This window comes from Muntiacus reevesi, chromosome 19 (assembly GCF_963930625.1).
Source record: "Muntiacus reevesi chromosome 19, mMunRee1.1, whole genome shotgun sequence".
Taxonomy (NCBI): domain Eukaryota; kingdom Metazoa; phylum Chordata; class Mammalia; order Artiodactyla; family Cervidae; genus Muntiacus; species Muntiacus reevesi.
This window is the reverse complement of record NC_089267.1, coordinates 23,956,246-23,972,096: the sequence shown is the minus strand read 5'-3', so window position 1 is coordinate 23,972,096 and position 15,851 is coordinate 23,956,246.

Genomic DNA, 15,851 nt, shown 5'->3' with positions numbered 1-15,851 from the left:
CAGCCTTCATTTGATTTCCCTTTCCTTAAATCCTTTTAAAGTTTTAGACGCATATGAAGCAGGACTAATAAAAGAAGTATTTTCCTTAATGCCTTTGAGGAAGGCATTAAGAATCTTTTAAACCAGAAAAGAAAGCGGAGATTCACCTTCTTAAGATGCCTAACCTATTTTTAGCAATATAATCAGATAAAGAAAGGTAAGGAGGTCAAAGACCAAAGGAAGTTCCAGAAACTAAATAGCCACACTCTCGCTTGTGCAAGTATCAAAAGTACCTTTGCGCACTTCCTCCTGCCCAGTCACACACTCCTCATTCAGGGTAAGCCCTAACCTTTCAGCATCCTCTTACCTACTTGCCTATGACCCGTGTCCACAGTGATCTGCCAACAGAAGGTTATCTTTACTGAAAAAATTGGGCTTTACATTCCACACCCAAATCTAAAATCATACTGCCTCCACCCTCCTAGCAGTCCTTCAGACATCTAGAGATTCAGAATAAAAACTAGATAGAATCTCCCTGGTGTGGCCAATCAAGCATCTAAATGGTGTTTTTTGATAGACTATTTTTTGAGACCTATTTATTTTCTAGATGAGTGAAGTTCAACAGAACATTCTACTCTAATAGAACTGTTCCCTGAATTTGCATTGTCTTTTATGGTAGCCACTAGCTACCATACTACTCTTGAATACTTGAAATGTGGCTTGGATGACTGAGGAGTTGAATTTTTTTAATTAAATTTTTGTTAATTTCATTTAATTAATCTTAAAGTATTTAAATCTAGCCACATATGGTCAGTGACTGCTATGTTGAACAGCACAGCTCAGGATCAAGATTTGGCAAAACCAAATCATATGTTATCAGCAATGAACTCAGCCTGTTACTCCATCACCAGAAGGGAACCATTAGTTCTAAGTACTTTGATTTGTCCCTACCATCATGGATCTTCACAAAACTAGGTACCACCTAAAGTAATAGTGTGTCTCATTGTTTAGGTGGTCCGCTAATAAAATAACCAGAAGGTTCACTTCCCTGAGAGTCTTTTCACCCTGAAAACCTAGATCTCTATAGGATAAATGATGCTCATCTTTAAGGAAAAAAAAAAAAAACAAAGCTTTCCCAGTGCCCGGACCTTGTCTTAAATAAATTTCCTCCTTGGCCATCAGTATATGTTTCGCTCCTATCCAGGACATTCTGGTGCCCATGGCAGTCCTATAGGATGACATATCCCTCACAGGCACATATCCACAATGCACAATGAACCACAGGAGGGAAAAAGCATTTATTTCTTACCCAGAGTTGTGCATCCAGTTTCAGAATCCTCAAGGAACAATGAACCACCCAAAATGCCTCAAACAGTTCCGCTCAATGACTGGTCTTCCTCATTGAGCTTCCCAGCTGGGGTGGCCCAGTGGCTGCATGCACACCCAGAGAACCTGCTGCCCGTGGAGAACGCTTTCAGCATCAACCTATTAGAATGAAGGGCAATCAAAAAGCATAAGAAAAGAGACGGTCAGATAATCTTGGTGTCCTATTTACCCATCAACAAGAACCCATCATTTCATCAACCAATCCACTCTTATGGTTACAAAAAGTAGCCTTGATAGAGCTTAACACAACTCTGAGGTTATACTGAAGAAAATGGTAACCAAGAAACACCTACAAGGAACATTCACATTCAACAAACTTGGATGATAAGGCATGCGTTTTCATGTCTCTCCAGCTAAAAAAATCCTTTTTACCTTGACATATGTTGAAAACATTGGAATGCAGCTGATCATTTCAGCCTTTAATCTCCACAGCAGTCCTTCTTGGTTCAACAGTCTCTACCGGGTAATGGGTCAGCCACATTTTACCTAACAGCTGACTGAGACCAACCCTTTCATCTTTGAAGATGCCAATTAACAGTGAGAATATTTCTACAAAGATAAACGCTGTGTTGAGGTACTGTGTTGACCTTGAGAGCTGCTAAAAGGTCCTGTTATTACTCCATGCCCAGCAGGGCTGTCTTGTACTCCTATAGCATTTGTTTGCCTCTTAGATCCTACAAAGGGTCAGAAATGTGGGTAGGTTGGACCTGGGGGGTATGCATGGCATAAATTCCTTTCAGCAGATCATACGACCAGATTACCTGGCAAGAACTCAAAGCTTCTAGACTTCCAAAGGCAACAAAAGCAGGGATTAAGGCATGGCTTCTCTAGAGCCAGACAGTCTGGGTTTGAATCTTAGGTCTAGAGCTTACTAGCAACATTACCCTGGTTAAGTAATTTAACCTCTATGTGCCTCATCTTCCTGATCCCCACTATGGGGATAATAACAACCACCTCATGATTGTATCATGATGAGAGCACTTAAAATAGTGTCTGATATAAAGCAAGCACAGCTCAGGGTTAGATAAGTAAATGAAGAAATACTTCCCTTGAGTGGAGGAATCAACTAATGTGAGAGTTGCACAGGAAAGTTCATCTTTAAGGCAGGAACTTATTTAGTAATGAAAACTACTTTCAGACATACTGCAATGGTTCCCATTTGCTATTTAGAATTTTTAAGCTGAGGTTTTGTTTCTTTCTTTAATTATAAAAGTAAAACATATTCAAATGGGACCTAGTGAAACTTGAAAGCTTTTGCACAACAAAGGAAACTATAAGCAAGGTGAAAAAGACAGCCCTCAGATTGGGAGAAAATAATAGCAAACGAAGCAACAGACAAAGGATTAATCTCAAAAATATACAAGCAACTCCTGCAGCTCAATTCCAGAAAAATAAATGACCCAATCAAAAAATGGGGCAAAGAACTAAACAGACATTTCTCCAAAGAAGACATACAGATGGCTAACAAACACATGAAAAGATGCTCAACATCACTCATTATCAGAGAAATGCAAATCAAAACCACAAAGAAGTACCATTACACGCCAGTCAGGATGGCTGCTATCCAAAAGTCTGCAAGCAATAAATGCTGAAGAGGGTGTGGAGAAAAGGGAACCCTCTTACACTGTTGGTGGGAATGCAAACTAGTACAGCCACTATGGAAAACAGTGTGGAGATTTTTTAAAAAACTGGAAATAGAACTGCCATATGACCCAGCAATACCACTTCTGGGCATACACACTGAGGAATCCAGATCTGAAAGAGACACGTGCACCCCAGTGTTCATCGCAGCACTGTTTATAATAGCCAGGACATGGAAGCAACCTAGATGCCCATCAGCAGACGAATGGATAAGGAAGCTGTGGTACATATACACCATGGAATATTACTCAGCCATTAAAAAGAATCCATTTGAATCAGTTCTAATGATATGGGTTAAACTGGAGCCCATTATACAGAGTGAAGTAAGCCAGAAAGATAGACCATTACAGTATACTAACACATATATATGGAATTTAGAAAGATGGTAATGATAACCCTATATGCAAAACAGAAAAAGAGACACAGATGTACAGAACAGACTTTTGGACTCTTTGGGAAGAAGACAAGGGTGGGATGTTTCGAGAGAACAGCATCGAAACATGTATATTATCTAGGGTGAAACAGATCACCAGCCCAGGTTGGATGCATGAGACAAGTGCTCGGGCCTGGTGCACTGGGAAGACCCAGAGGGATCGGGTCGAGAGGGAGGTGGGAGGGGGGATTGGGATGGGGAATACATGTAAATCCATGGCTGATTCATGTCAGTGTATGACAAAAACCACTACAATATTGTAAAGTAATTAGCCTCCAACTAATATAAAAAAAAAACAAACCACAGCTTCACACTTGTTAGAAAGGCTATTATCAAAAAGACAAGAAATAACAAGTAAAAAAAAAAAGTAAAACATATTCGTGGTAAAGTTCTCAAACAGTACAGAGGGAATTCAGTAAGAGGCAAACATTTCCTTCCTATATCCCTAGAAGTAACCACCACAGAAATTCCTTGTGTTTCCTTCTGGAGCATGTCTATGCATATATCTTTGTTTATATCTTCTTTTTTTAAACAGAACCATACTATGCACACAGTTCTTTGTCTTTTAAATTTAACAATATACTATGAATAGCATTTTTTAATCAATATATGTAGACTTACCTCATTATTCGTTGCATGGATCTGTCATTGTTTAAACAACTATTCAGTATAATACAATATATATAGTATTATCTGTTTTAGAGATGAGTAAACTGATTCTTCAAGAGGTTAGGTAACTTGCCAGAAATCACAGAGTTCATCAGTTAAAGCCAGGATATATTTAGTTATAACTGACCCCAGAGCTAAGCTCTTAACCACAAGAGTATGCTGACATTGTCCAGTCTCTACATCTCCACCACAAGGTTACCCACACTCTGCTTAACCATCCCAGGCACCAAGATAACATGGTTTCTCACTCTAGAAAGAAAGCTCCTTAATGGCTGGGCGGCCATCTGTAGCTAAAGGTCTTATGCATCCCTGTATTCCCAGCGCTTGTCAGGGTGTCATGCTTGGCAGGATGCGTGGCACCTAGGAGGCATTCGATAAATGCCTGTCAAGGCTGACTGAACTAAGTGCGTAACTAAAGTAAATGAACACCAGAGAATTTGAACTTGCCCAATGTTGTACAGCTAAGTAGTAGAACTTGAGATTAAAATACAGGTTTTAGATTCCTGGCTCTCCTCCCCTTCCTGCAATATAGTGCTTAGTCACAGGTTTACAAACATCATTCTTAAGATTGTGAAGCAAGAAGAAATGACCTTCCTCTAGCTGCTCAAGTTCCATCCTTTGGGTCTCAGGAGTGTCACGTAAAGTCTGGGGTTGGCGGGCAGGGTGGTGTGTGAATGCTTCCTGGGAATAAAATTCCTTCGTTTTCAGATCTCTTAGTTACTGGTCTTCTGAAAAGTGTAGATTAAAGGGAAGTTCAAGGCTTCAGGGCTTTAGGGTGTTAACAGTGAGTCACACTGTTTCCAAGTGAGAAATCTAGAAAATAGTTCAGAAGACCATCTAAGTAAAGATCCAACTATCCAGTGAGTTTGCAGTTTGGTGATAGGGGTATGGGAGGAGTGCAACGGCATATGATAAACTGGGTAATTCACTCCTAACTCAAGGTGTTGATTTTGGAAGAAAGATTAGTCAGGTAAAAAAAAAAATCAAGGACATTTTATGTGGAGCATTTCTCATAAAATAATAACCTAGGAAAGTACATGGTATGGTAAGCATGAAATAAATGTTAGCTAGATCCTGGAAACTTCCCCTTGCCAGCAAGTTATTTAAACTCTCTGTGCCTCCAGTTCCTCACTTGTCAAATGAGAGCATTTGGAAGAATTAAGTGGACTGATATATGTAAAATGTCATTATACTATTTACTTGTTAGACATGTGCTTTTTTCTTTTCCTTTCATCATTGTTTCTAAGATTCTCTCATGTTGTTATTGCTTCTCTATTTCATTTCTCTGTGTGTTTAATATTCTTTGCTGTGAATATACCACTGTATCACTATTTAATCCATTCTATCAGTGGATAGAGTTGCTGGCAGTTTTGTCTGGTTCTGAAAATTGTCCTGACGCCCACAAGAAAGAGGTTCATGGGGATGGAATGGCTAGTCTATGGAGTAAGTATTTGGCTTTACAAGATAATCTCTCAATGTTTCACAAAGTGACTGTACCATTCATATGCCTATTAGAATATTCTGTCCAACACCTGACATTGCTAAATTTCTTAGTTTTTGCCAGTTTCAGGAATGTGCAATGTTATTTCATTGTAGTTCCAACTTGCATTTTCCTGACTATTAATGAGCATATGCATCTTTTAACACATTCCTTAGCCATGTATGTTTTCTCCTTTGTGAGATGTCTATTCATGTCAATGCCTGTTTCTTCTAGTCTGTCTTCTGGGAAGTAGTCACCTGAAATCCTTGCTGTTATTGCCTTAAGAATAACAGAAATTAGTCAGTCTGTTAATCCCATCTACCTTTGATGAGGAGGACAAATAGTTAACATGATGATATCAGAGGTCCTTGGGCTTCCCAGGTGGTAAAGAATCTGCCTGCCAATGCAGGAGACATGGGTTCGATCCCTGGTCAGGAATATGCCCTGGAGGAGGTAAATGGCAACCCACTCCAGTATTCTTACCTGGGAAATCCCATGGACAGAGGAGCCTGGTGGGCTATGGTCCATGGGGGTCGCAAAGAGTCAGACAGGACTGCGTGACTAAGCACAAACACACACCTCAGAGGTCCTCAGGCCCTACAAAGGCATTTTCTCAAGTGTCTCCTTTCAGTGGGCAATATCTAGCAAGAGGGGTAAAAAAGGGGGTGCTTGTTGATTTGTGTTTTGCTTTGCAGATGTGGGCATATATTGGCACTTATTAATTTGATTATGTGATTTTTTTTTGATTATGTGATTCTTTTAAGAAGCAGCATCAAGCAGTTTATTTGTAATAACAGTAGAGATTTTTGAGCACTTATGTGTGAGGCATAATACTGTTGTAAGCACTTCACGTATATTATCTCAATTAATCTTCATCATAACTAGTGATGGTCATAAGTACTCTATTATTATTTCCCAACTGAGGAAATGAAAGCCCTGAAAAATTAATGATTTGTCTCAGATGGAATCACTACTAACTGGTAGAAATTGAGGAAGTCTGACTCCCCAGCTCGTGCCTTTAACCACTGAGATAACCACAGGCAATAGCAAGCTAGTCGGCAGTACAGCAAAAATAAGAGGGAGGGCATGGTGGGTGCCCAGAAGCAATTCTGGGAAATGATGGGCTTTGAGGGTTTATGCTGGGAAGGGAGAGCAGTGAAGATGGGAATCCAACAGAAAGCGTTGAAGGGAGATCAAGAACAGAAGAACAGAAATCACTAAGAAGTCAGGAGAGAGTGAAAGTTGCAAGGACGGGTGCTTTCAGAGTCGTGAAGAGTCATTAAAGTTTAGGTTTTTCAGAGCATCTGGAAGATGTCAGGTTGGGATTTTGCCACAGGAATGAGCTGTGTCAAAGAGGGATGGAGGCAAACGCCGTCCCTTTGTGTGACGGAGAAGCTATGAATCACGGGTGCTGGGTTGTCCGAGATAACAGGGGGTTTGGCAGCATTTGTGGGCCAGGTGCTGAACACTCTGTTTATCTGAGGGAGTGGCCAAGAAGCTGGTGCACGACGTGGCTGTGCTTCGTGCTACAACATGATCCTCCAAAGGGCGCAGAGGGCGGGGAGGTGCATACAGGTAGGAAGGGGATCACCTGGACTGGCAGTGAGAAGCTAGAGAATGCGACATTGCTTCCAGATCTCTCTCGGAATGTTGGAAGGGAGGCAGAAAAAGCAGTTTTTGCTTGTCAGGGCTCAAGGGGAGTGATGTCCTTAGGGGAATGCCAGGTTTCAGTGAAGGCAAGAAGGTGAAAGTATGGTTCTGTGAGGAAGTTGTGGATATAGATTAGGGTGCTTACAAAGAAATTGTGGCTATTAGAGTGGAAAAAGATTCAAAGAAGCCAGAGGTGGGGAAAAAAGGGGAAAAGGAAGCATTAAGACAGTTTGGGTATGAGTAAAGACAAAAAATTAATAAGAAAAAGAATGAATGGTAAAGATGAGATTAACTGGCCTTGAGATTATGAAAACATACAGGTGTGATTTGACGAGAAAATTGACGTTAACTTCAAGATGATGGGAGTGTGCCGATTTACGTGACAGTTGTTTTCTGTTGATTTGAGGAAGAAAGAAAGTTTCTGGTTCTACTAAAAGGTCTGAAAGATGGACCCCTCTATTATCTACCACCTAAGTGATCCTGAATAGGCTGATTCATCTTCCTCTGTCCCATTTTCTCCATTTCCACAATAGAAGTAATAATATCTTCTTCTCTGATTTGTCAAGAGAATCAAATTGATTTACATATGTGAAACAAGTGAAAAAGTGAAAGTGTTAGTTGCTCAGCCGTGTCCAATTCTTTGAGACCCCAATGGACTGTAGCCCACAACACTCCTCTGTCTATGAAATTCTCCAGGCAAGAATACTGAAGTGGGTAGCCATTCCCTTCTCCAGGGGATCTTCCCAACCCAGGGACTGAACCCAAGTCTCCTGCATTGCAGGCATGGAAGTGCCTTAGAAAACTGCAAAATGCCAGACAAAGGTAAGGGAGTGCTATTGTGGTGTTAGTCACATCAAACTTTGTTTATTCTGCATTCTCTATCAGAAATGCAAAGTCTAACTTGTAATGTTGTTTCTGATAAAAGTAGAAGTTACTGTCAATGCTTTGACAACATGGCTTTCAGGAAAGGATTATAGCAAAAAGCAGAAGTGTCTGCATTATATTCTGTAGACAAGTAAACAAAATATCAGGGAAATAGAAGGAATGGGAAAGTTGCTATAAGGAGATGGGTTGTTTTTTTTTTTTTCTTTTGTCATCATATCCATTACAAACAATTTACCAAGTTTCTACTTCAGAACAGCAGATCAGGGCTTCTCTTATAAGCAGAGCTCAAACAGTCACAAGTTAGGACCCTGGGCCACATGCCAATATTTGCTCAAAGAGAGCTCTAAATAAGGCAGCTTAGTAATCAGAAACTGGAAACTTCTCTCTTTCCCACACACAAGCACTCCTTCCTCCCCTTCTTTTGCCTGTTAGACGCTTCACTCATCCAACAGTTGGAGGCCAGCATCATGCAATACTTAGTACCAAGCAATGGCCACTTTAGCCTTAAGTATTTCCTTTTATGGGCATACCAGGCGGCTCAGTGGTAAAGAATCCGCTTGCCAATGCAGGAGATATGGGTTCAATCCCTGGGTCAGGAAGATCCCTGGAGAAGGAAATGGCAACCCGTTCCAAAATTCTTGCTTGGAAAATCCTATGGACAGAGGAGCCTGACGGGCTACAGTCCATGGGGTCTCAAAAGAGTCAGACGTGACTTTGCACCTACCCATACACTTGCTTTTACACTGGTTTTCTTAGGGAGGGGGAAATGTGCCCATGCTTAAATTTTATCTCCAGAATAATCCAAAATTCTTGAGACACTGGTGAAGCAGTAAAAAGTTATTCCTACTCACTGTAAGCCAGAGAAGGTTTTTGTATTTATATTCAGGAAATTTCTATTTAGGATGTGGAAAAGGGGTGTCTGCTGTTGAGATGGTATTTCATGAGATTTAGACAGACTCACCAACACACTGTCTATATCCTCACTGTAAATGGTCTCAGCACTGTGCTGTGTCAGACACAGGGCTGTAGTAGCTCCTCTGTCTGTCTCTGCCAGAAACACCAAAAAATCTGCCCTAAAAATGCCTTCTTATTTTTGCCATCATGGTTGAACAACTCAAAAAAATGTATGAAATGAGATTATTTATGAAACAGAGGATGATGAAGTTTATCTGGAATCCTGAATTTTAAATCTGTCAAAATGTTTTCCTTATGACAAAAATACTATGTTTTCATTCCTGAATATGTAAAATATATAGATAAACCATTGAGTCATAATTTATCCATCCAGAGATCACAGTGCAAATATATTTGGTATATATCCTTTCAGGCAGCTTTCTTATAAATTCATATGTATATATGATAAACATGGACTCATACTAGATGTATCATCTTGTAACCTACTGAACACATGTCTATGTCAAAAGACTATGGTTTAAGAACACATGTTCCCATTAGACTGCTTGAATTTGGGTCTCAGCTCTGTCACTGACTAATGTGATGACATTAGGCTGCAGGAGATCACCAAGAGAGTGAGTCCAGTTAAAGGGAAGAGTATCATCCAGTTGTACATGTTAAATATGTACAGCTTTTTATGTGTGAGAGGGAGGGAATGAGAGAGAGAAGGCGGGAGGCAGAGAGAGAAGAAAACCTAGGACCAAAGCCCATCAGTGATGAGAGAGGTCTGGAAGAACAGGAAGCAGCCAAAGAGACTTGAGAAGGAACACCAACCAAGGAGGAGGAATGCTGAGCAAGTGTGGTGTCCTGGAAACAAGAGAAGAAGTTCATTAAGAGGAAGATAATAACTTTTGCTGAAAAGATGAGCACTGAACCATTAGATTTGGTGACATGGAGGTCACTGGTCCTCTTGGCAGAATAGTTTGGATGGAATGATGGCCGTGAAAGCCTGATGGGAGACAGTGTGAGCGGGGCGGCGGGGAGGGATTGGGAAGAGCATGGCCAACTCTTGAGGGGGAGTTTGGTTGCAAAGGAGAGCCGAGAAAGGGATCAGGCAGTGATGGGGAAAGCATGGACAAATGAAGGCTTGTGTTATTGTGATACGATGTTCAAAGTTGGCTCTTAATAAATGTTTGCTACTGATAACAGTAATGTGACTTACTCCATATTGTATATTATTTTTGATATCAGTTATTTTTTATTAAATTCTAGCTAATTTTACAATGTATTAGTTTCAGGTATACAGCAAAGTATTTCATATATATATATATATATGAGATATATATATATCTCAGAGAGAGAGAGAGAAAAACTGATCCCATGTCTTCACAGATGGTAAGTTGCACAGCTGTCTAACTCCAGAGCCTGTTCTGAAGCAGGGCTGCTACTGCCCCATATGGTGCCCTTTCGAAATTAGAAAACAGCACTCCATTCTGCAAATAAAATTTAAAGTTCATTTACAGTCACACAACTCAAATTGCTGTTTCCCAGGGCAGCTATCCAGAATACCAGCTGGTATCAGCTCTGCCTGTACACACACAGTGCCTATATTTTTGTCTGCTCCCACACTAGGACACATACTCTAGGAAATTTTCAAATACCTTGTTCTGCTCCTCCCACTTCCATGGCAGGGACCTGTATCAAGTCCAAGGTTTGGAAATGGGAAGCAGCTTTTTGAAAATACCAGCTAAGTGAGAAAAGCAATTATAGGTATCACTAGGGATATAAGCAGGACAGCTGCCACTCCACCTATGTTCACACCAGCACTATTCACAATAGGCAAGGCATGGAAATAACCTAAATGTTCATCTATAAACGAATGGATAAAGAAGACATGGTACATATATACAATGGAATACTACTCAGCCATGAAAAGAATGATTCTTTTGCAGCAACATGGATGCAACTAAAGTTATCATACTCAGTGAAGTAGTTCAGAAAGAGAAAGACAAATACCATGTATCACAAAGAAATTGCCCACAAAACAGAAACAGACTTACAGACATAGAGAACACACCTGTGGTTGCCAAGCCAGGGCATTCAGGATTGGGAGTTCAGGATTAACAGGATCAATAGTTTAACAGGATTAAACTATTATATGTTGAACAAAAGGTAAACAAAAGGCCCTACTGTATATAGCACAGGAAACTATATACAATATTCTGTGAAAAAGTATAATGGAAAAGAATATGAAAAAGAATGTGTGTATACACACACACACACACACACACACACACACATATATATATATATATGTAACTGAGTCACTATGCAGTACAGTAGAAATTAACACAACACTGTTAATCAACTATGCTTCAATAATGTAAATTTTAAAAAACCAAAAATGTTTCATTTCAGGAAGATTCAAAAAAAGGGTTTTTTGACAAATACAGGTTTCTGATAACTTTCATACTGTTCTGCTGAATTGAGTAAACTTGATGGCTCTATAAAACTATTAATTACATAGAACTGAGTAAACTGATGGATATGGTTTTTTTTTTTTTTGTTTTGTCTGAGATATTATTAGCTTATTATTCTGTGTTCAACATATATAAGAAAACCCTTCCCCTAAAGCTAATTATGATTTACAGCAGTTTGGTAAATTACAACGCTAAGTAGAATTGAAGCATTTATATTTCCTCTCTACCTGATCCCTCCAGAAACTGGAAACTCAGAGTTTCCCAGGAACTTTATCCAGTAAATAAGGAAGCCCACCTCCAAACAAATGTAAGAATTTCAAGGTAGTTTGGGGAATACCACAGAAAGGGAGGAATTTCTTCAAATCTATTAGGCAAAATCTGTGATAAACCCTTGGCATTGCTTTCCTGGGTCCTGAGAGGTCTTTTAAAAGTTTAGTCTGAGACCTCCTTATGAAAAGTCCAGCATAGACAATTTAAAAGAAACTGTATGATCAATTACACTTATGTAAGTAATCTGTATTTACTGCCTAAAACTCATCTCCCAGATAGCCCCTTCCTGTAGTTTGAGTTATTAAAAATACATTCTAAGCTTTTTTTTCTGAAGCTTATTGCTGCAATCTATTCTTAAATAAAGATCAGATGCTCCATGACCTGTGACCAGGTTCTATTAAAAAATTGAGACTTATTTTGCTAACTGTATATTTTCCCCAATACTTAGTAAAGGGGAATGTTAACTGCTAGAAATTCTCTTTAAAATCATAAAGCTTTACCATACATTGACACAACTAATAAAAATAAATGAAAAAAAATCATAAAGCTTTAATTCTGGCTTTCTAGAAACAGAGCAGTTCTCAAGCCAGGTAGCAGTAATCCACTGAAGGATGGATCTTTTGTGAGCAAGGGGAACAGCAAAGCTGATCAAACTGCAAAAACAGGCAGCTTGACCACAAGAGCCTGATCGAGTTATGACCCTAGTGACTGGCCCTCCTCAATGTCCTGGGTTTCCCCAGTATTTCCCACAGGAAGAAGAAAATGCTGAGAAATGGGAAAGGAAAAGAAAGGAAGCACAGGCTGGTATGAAGGCTCTAATCCCTAAGGTTCAACAATGGAAACTCGCTAAGAGGTTGTCTGATGCCACCCACTGAGGCAGGGATGCACTATGGGGCTTGATGCAAAAGGCTCTGTCAGGGAAGGGGCTCAAAAGACAGTAAAACAAGTAACCCTTGCCTACGACTTGTGTGCCTGTAGTAACCCGCAAATCCATCCAATCCACCCTTTGCTACTCAGGCCAGTTCAACATTAAGGGCACACACAGGGAAGACTGGCTGCCAGTTAGATTTCACCCAAATGCCCCCATGGTGAGGCTGTATCTTCTTACACAAGAAGCTATTTGTTGGTATTTTCACAAGATGGGTTGAAGCCTTCCCCACTCTACCTGAAAAGGCTACTGAAGTCTAAGTCCTTTTTAAAAGAAACAGTTCCTTGGTTTGAACTTTCCCTTCAGGGCAATAGCAGGCCCCCTTTAATAGCCAAAATCACACAGGGCCTCACAAGGGCCCTAGGGATTGATTACAAGCTATGTAATTCTTGGCCTCCATACTTGAAGACCTCCAGTCTTCAGGGAAGGTGGAGAAAATGAACCATATTTCAGCAAAGCTCTGCCAAGAGACTCATGACACTTGCTTCCTTTTGTAGTCCTGGGGTCCATGTAGCCCCCAGGAGTGGTCGGAGGCTTAGCTCAGAAATGACCAGTGGGAGGTCTTTTCTTACTACTGACACTGTACTAGATGAGGAAGTGAGCTGGACAGTGTGGTATATTACTAATCTAGGACAAGTTCACAAGGCAATCTATGACTATGCCCACAAGGCACTGCCAGCCCCCACTAAAAACACACGGGAAGGGGCAGTTCCTTCACAAATAAACCCTGGGAACCAGGTTCTTCTTAAAACCTGGAAAGAGAGGTTCCCCCAAAGACTAACTATTACCAAAATAGAAAGGCCCCTGTGAGGTAATTTTAGCCATCCCGACTGCTGTCAGACTGCAAGGGAAATTTGGTTGGGTACATTTGTCTAGACTAAAACTATTACCTCCAAAAACCCCACAAGCAACTAGAGAAGAGCAATCCATCTGTGAGCCAGTGGAAAACCTATTGCAAGCATAGGCACGATCCACAGATAAGTAAAACGGTGTGGTGAGTTGGCCTCCTTATTTGCCATTTTTGCTCTTGTGCTGTTGATTGCATCCTATTCTTGGCCACCCTCGCCAGAGAAGTAACCCCCTTGTCCATGTTGGGTTTAATTTAAGGGAAAATTCTCCATCCCAAAAATGTTCTGCTATTGACTGTGTGCGCCTTACTAGTCCTTGTAGCCAGGGAACAATAGCAAGAACACTTACTTAGCAACATTTCCAAACTTTCCAAAAATCATGTCCAAAAGGGAACATTTAAAATAATGCTGGATATGCCATCAACACCCTCCCACTGCACCCCCCTCCTCCCGGCTGGCTACTGGCCTTCCTCTTACATTTCCCCTGATTCTGCCAGTTCCAACATTGATTAACAAACTAAATTAGGGGCAACTGCCACCCCTTTCCTCTCTGCTAGTCACGCTTGCACTTTCCAGGGGGCTATTACAATGCTTTAATCTGAATCCCCTATACAACGACCCAAGGCACCGCGCATGCTAGGTTAAATTGCACAAATGGCACTTGTTTCATATGCCTGCCCCCTCGGCCCCCCTGCAATTGGGAACAGAATTACACTAGATATTCTGCCTCTTATGTAGGGAGAAACTGTACTTACAACCTCCCCCACCAGTGTCCTGTTTCAAACTATGGCTCCGTCTTCCTAAACAACATGGAAGGGGAGTGTGAACCATTCAAAGAAACATCTCATCCACCTCGTCAATCCAATTCAACCCACTTGTGGGTGAGCTGGCCTACAGTTGTCAACTCTGACAAAACCAACCAGATCACCCTCGAGCATTTCATGAAGACCTTTATAACATGATATAATCTAAATCACCAACATAACGATTTGTGGTCTCCTAGTTGCATAGGTACTAGCAACAGCTATGTCCTTCAAGGACTATCAGCTCTGAACAACCATGAGACATTCAGGTCTGCCCCCCTGAAGGGTTTCTTTTCCTCTGCAGATACCCAAAACATCATGTTATGGAGTTATGGCCAGGACCTGCCCTTTTCCCAAGGCCTTCATCCTATGGCCTGTAAATGCACTGATGATGTCCACTTTGTGTGAGACTGTCCTGTATGGTCTATAGGGATAAGAGGGATTTTATCTGTAACAGGACCAGGCTGGCTCACCCTTGAACCTAGACAGCAAGAGGAAAAATCTTAGCATAGGGCAGGGCTAGCAATAGGACTGGTGACTCTATGTGAAAACTTATCATGAAGTAACACTGAGAAATTTCACCCAGACAGACAGTGTGGTTATGTGATGAAACTGATAGAACAAGCCTTAAAGGGACATAAGACCGCTCTTGTTTCTTTGGCTAATATAGTTGTTCATCATCGCCCGGCTCTTTGTTACTTTCTGGCAGTACAAGGCAGAGTTTGTTTGGTAACTAATACTTCCTGCTATGCCTGGATCAATGCAACAGGACAGGTGGATGTTAATATTAAAGAAATACTCGCCCATGCAGAAAGGCTTCACAGCTTTGGCAAGAGCAACACAATCTCACTGTCTGGTCAACAGTTACAGGAGCCCTACTCCCAAAGTTAACTTGGTTCCTTCCATTTCTAGGTCCCTTAGTAGCTATTATTGCTCTTTTTGGTTTTTGGTTTGTCTGGTTAATCTTTTGGTTAACTTTGTATCTTCTAGGCTCCAGTAATTTCAAGTAAGGCTCATTATGGCTCAAGGGTTTCAATCCATTCCAGCAGAGGGTGACCCAGGTCCCTACATGTGCTTGAAACAGTCAGCAAGGGACTTCTATGCCTCTAGTGTAAGCTAGGGTCTGAGACCCCTGTCCAGCAGGAAGATGCTTCAGAAGAGGAAAACTTCAGCCCCTTAACCCTTAAAAATAAGGGGTGCAAAAGCTCACAGCAGGAGAATGAGGCAGACTGGGGACTTGGGACCCTTTGCTACAGTGTTTGCATGTGGACAAATGTCTCCTTGAGCAACAGAATATAAAGAAACTAAAGGACTAAAAGTAACTGCCTGCAGGATTTGAGCAAGCTCCAGAGAGTTGGTGATGGGGGGGTCACAAAGAGTTGGATAGGACTCAGGGACTGAACTGAATTTAAGTACAGCCTGGGCAAATTATAAACAACAAGGTACATAAAAACCAAAAACCCAAATGCCACTTCTGCCATCTCCTGAGCAATAAGAGGGTATTA